The sequence below is a fragment of the Patagioenas fasciata genome, chromosome 7 (assembly GCF_037038585.1).
Source record: "Patagioenas fasciata isolate bPatFas1 chromosome 7, bPatFas1.hap1, whole genome shotgun sequence".
Lineage (NCBI taxonomy): Eukaryota > Metazoa > Chordata > Aves > Columbiformes > Columbidae > Patagioenas > Patagioenas fasciata.
In genome coordinates, this window is record NC_092526.1 from 9817113 (window position 1) to 9822025 (window position 4913).

General features: G+C 42.8%; 1 long non-coding RNA gene across 1 annotated transcript; it reads left to right on the forward strand.

Annotated features, from left to right (window-relative positions):
* Positions 1–457: 457 nt before the first annotated feature.
* Positions 458–4704, forward strand: LOC139828409 (uncharacterized). The gene is made up of 2 exons (XR_011739947.1): positions 458–2437; positions 3452–4704. It is a non-coding gene; the product is annotated as an uncharacterized lncRNA (long non-coding RNA).
* Positions 4705–4913: the final 209 nt, after the last annotated feature.

Here is a 4913-nt window from a genome sequence, read left to right on the forward strand (position 1 = left end):
AGGATCATCGAGTCCATCTCCTGTCCCTGCACAGGACAACCCCACAGTTCACACCATGTGTCTGAGGATGTTGTCCAGTCTCGTCTTGAACACTGTGAGGCTTGGGGCTGTGACACCTCCCTGGGGAGCCTGTTCCAGTGTCCAGCACCCTCTGGGTGAAGAACCTTTTCCTATTGTCCAACCTAAACCTGCCCCGGCACATCTTCCTGCCATTCCCTTGGGTTCTGTCACCAGTCACTAAAGAGAAGAATTCAGCGCGGGCTCCTCCTCCTCCCCTTGTGAGGAAGCTGTAACCGCAATGAGGTCTCCCCTCAGTCTTCTCCAGGCTGAACAAACCAGGTGACTTCAGCCGCTCCTCTTACGACTCCCTCTCCAAACCCTTCACCAACTTTGTAGACCTCTTCTGATCATTCTGACTTCATCCTGGCTTTCAAAACGAGGGGAAGCCTTACAGATGTGGTGTGTTTGTATTGACTTGTTCTGATTTTCAGCTGTTCTCCAAAAGCATCACTTTATTGGCCATGATCACCAGGGTGTTTGGGCTCATCTGTTGTCCTCTAACCCAGCTGTGCCAGTTGTTTCCCCGGTGACTAGGAATGCCTGGGATAAACCTGGCTGTGCCACCAGAGAATTCACAGGAAAATGGCTGTAGCAACTTCTTGCTGAGATTGACATGGTCCTTTTGAACTTGGTGAGAAACCAGTGATCTGTCCCTGGGCACTTTGGTTGGTAAAAGCGAGGGAGGTGGGCAGGTGGGGTGATAGCCCTGTAAGGACATTAAGTGCATATGTCAATTATGAGTTCTAATGAAAAACAAAGTTGTGCTGCTCTACCTACCAGCATTTCTTGTCTGGAGTGGTGAGACCTGCTTTTTTGCTTCTCCTTGCTCGTCCTTTGCACAAGTACATAGGAACCTAAGCTAAGGACAGTTAATCCCGTTCTTGGAACCGGGACTGTTTATAGGCTGGGTTAGCTCTGAAAGACTCCACTGTTTTCTTTTTAAAAATAAATGCTTGTTCTGTGCTGCGTGTCAAGTGCAATCATTGCTGAATGAACTGACATGCAAAGCCAAGTTCTCAGCTGAACTGGCGTAGTGCCATCGATTCCAGTGGATGTGCAGCAGTTCATGCTGGTCGGGAATTCGGCCCACTGGTTGGAAGGGATGAAATTATTTAGACTTCTCTTCTAATGTGATACAGGTCAAAAAAATTCCTGCTTTGTGCAACAAGTAAGAGCAGCACACTGCAGAATCTGCCTTTCCTCCTTCTCTTTCACCACTGGTGAAAACTGTAATAATTTTCTGTGATTTACAATGTGTGGTTTTTATGGTATCTCTTCAGGACGACTGATATATAAGAATCAGATCTGGCAGATCAGATTAATAATGATGCAAATGCAAATGCATCACCAACATTGGCTGCTGATGAGCTTGTTGTCATAAATGCTTGCCGTGATCTTGCATTATTTTTTTAGTTATCCAGTATTTTGCTTGTAGGTAATTCAGCTGAGGATTTGTGTTGGACCTGTGCCTGTTCTGATTGAACTGGAGAGCTATAATACTCCTTTGTGTGGTTTCAGGCTCCTCTTACAAATCGGTTTCCTCAAACCAGTGCAACAAGCAAAAATGCAGCTGGAATAGTGGCTTGGAAAAGAGGAATTGGAAGATCCTTAAGACTGATGTTTCAAGGACATGAATCGATGTGATGTATCCATGATGGTGATAAGTGATATAAGAAATGATAGACATGTAGTATCATGTAAGTAAGTAACATAGAGGTGCCATGTTAAGAAGTAGTGAAGCTGGCAGAAGGTGAGACACCCATTCCCGGAAACGTTTTTCTGGGGGTTTGTTCTGCAGACTTTTATCATTGCCCTGGTCCAGGGCATGAACTCTGGGACAGTGCAGAGCAGTGATACAACGGGTCACTTGATAAGCTGGGTAGATAAAAAACAGAGCTCAGTTTAGATGTCAGGTCAAAATGCCCAGCACAAAGATAAATACCAGTGGCATATGTATAGCCCACACATGCTGGGGTTTTGATTTTTCTTTTTAATGTAAATTTATAAAGAAGAATTGCCTTTTTGAAGTATCAAGGGACAGACAGAAATATCACAAGTCGCATTTGCATTTAAACCTTAACCTCTGTGGGAGTATACCTAAAGACGAGAGGAAGAGTTGGTTTTTCAGACCCACATGTGCCACTCTCAGGTGCTTTTTTGAACCCCATGTCCCTGGATGTGGAGTGCTGCTTGGAATTTGAAAACCACTGGATTTCACCATTCTGGATCAGCTCACTGGTAAATGAAGATGTTGTGCTACTGGGACCTGTGCTTGCCAAATGCAGTCCCTTAATCTTCTCCCAGAAAATAAAGTGGACTTAGCTGAAGCAGGAGCAGTTCCCCAGTGCTCTCCTTTCCATCGCAGCACCAGTGCATGGTGAGTGTAAAAGGAAGGCCTCTTGTCAGCAGTGTTGGCTTCTTCTGCCTTCCACTGGTCATAAAAGTGAGGTACCAGAGATGCTGTGCAACAAGAAAGAGATTGGGTTGCTACCAGAAACCCCCAAACTATCTCATCAGGGAAGTTTCAAAGCCGTGGGGGACAGTCCGTACTTTCTGGCGTCATCTGAAGCAGCTTTTCATGGAATACCTTCGCTTTGACAAACTGTTAAACTTTGATAGTTTGTGATTTCAAAGGTCACAGTAACTAATGAAACTCTGAGAGATGTGGTGAGGTTGGTCATGTACCTGCTACATAGCAGATTACTAAGGGAGGCAACCTAGTACAGGGGCCACACATCATATCTCCTGATGTCTCTCTTGCACAACTGCTGTGAGGTACGTGCTGAGATTTCCCTCAGGAAGAACATAAACAGACAGCTGACACTTGTACAGACAAATCTTCATGGGATTTGTCATCCTATCTGATACTGACTGATGTTAAAGGGACTTAGGTATGAAAAGCTACTAGAAAATGGTTCTACGCAAGCTCAGATAAAGGGTACTGAGTGTCTGGTGTGTGCAATGAAGATCATCACATGAAGATCTCTTAAATTATTAAGGCCTATTCATTCTGCTGTATAAAATTCTTGAAAACAATATCTTATCGCCTGTTGCACTGTTACCCTGACACGGTTCACAATACTGTTTGTTGTAAGCACTGTTGCATCTTACAATTGATTAAAATGATGACTTCCAACTTAATCTCCCTGTGGGAAGAAAGTATTTTAGGTATTGGTTTTCCTGCACTCCTGCAATATCAGGCTTCTCTTCATCACAATACTATTTTTAATTAGATCTGCTGCCCCTTTGTGATGAATTCAAATGTAAAAAAGGCTGATTAATGCCCAGGTGCAATACCTACTTTTAAAAAGATGCTTGCGTTTTATTCTGACAGCCAGTCAACATCTAAAACATATACCTTGAAACATTTACTTATGTCCTTATTTTTCAGATGTCTTCATGGAGTCGATGTGCCTGAGGCCTGATGTGGATTTTTAGATGACGCCGTGTCCATTCCTGGGAGCAGAGCGTGGGTTGGCTTGAAGGACGGAAGGTCTGGCCCATGGTTGGGACTCACAGGCGGCTGCCAGCAGGACATGGAGACCCACCTGTCTCCTTCATCGCCACCAGTTCAAAGGGACCCACCAAAGCCATACTCAGAGCCGAGTGATAATTGTACAGTTTTGTTTTACAGTGAACCAATTGTTGGGGAATTAAAAAAAAGTGGTTCCTTTTCAACATCGTCCTGTCAAAATGCCAGACACCGCTTGTTTTTGACATTTTCAGCTACTGTTAAATAATAGTCTTGCTTCTGTCACAGCTCATGTTGACTTGAAGGCAGTTGTGCATTTCTCAACTCAAATGCTAAGCAGACAGACTTGGGTCTTGACAAATATTTTCCGGGCTTGCCCAAGGCAAGTAAAAATGAGCTTCTAGTTAATCGTTTGTTTTATAATTCAAATTGGTGAAATAGGCAATTAAAAAAATGACAATTTTCATCAAAATTTGCAAATTAAATGTCTCTTTGCAATCAGAGCGGGTTCAAGAAACTGCAATAGATAATTGCTATTTGAAATCATTGAAGTATCCAGCATTGTAGGACTGTGAGAATTGTGGCTGTTCTGCCTTAGTAAACCTTGATTGATTTGGTAAATAAGCATTTCAACTTCTCTCTTTAAAATAAATAAGCAATTTTATTGCTTTATTGCTTACCCCTGTATGGGAGGTAAACAAGCTCTCAAGCAGTAACCCCGTAATATCATGAGCCCAAGCGCCATCTGTCACCGAGAATTTTGTCCCTTTATGCACAATAGCTTCTTATGGCATTAGGTCCGTTGCAGGTTAATTGATTAGCAGAGATCCTCCTCTCTGTTGTTCCTGCTTTTCTTCGCTACAGGACTGTATCTCTCATCTCCATTTCCTTTTCTCTCTCCTGTATTAGCATACTAATCACACTGAACTCCCACTGCTAAAAAACTCTATCCATTTTATACTGGGGGAGGGGAGGAGGAATAAACTGGCATTTCCTGAGAGATTTACAGATGCTGGTTTATGATGGTAGGAAGGCAGGGAAAGAATATAAGTGGTGGCAGAGGTGAATAATGCCGTGTGCTGGCTCTAGGGTGTCAGTGAAAGCTGAAACTATAGCTGCATAAATATTAAACATATTTGAGAAACACCATTAAAATAAATATCAAAGACAAAGTTGCTCACACATCTGTTTCTGCTCACATTTTGCCACAGCGCTCTACATTTGTTTTCTTTCCAGCTGTTAACACCTGTCTTTCTGTCAGTGGTAATAACACAATTTTAGGTGGGCGATGGAGCTGACAGTAACATGAAAGAATTATCTATTTTTGATGTAAGAAACTCCTTTTTCAAAACTAAAAAGGGCTCGGTGAACAAAGATACAT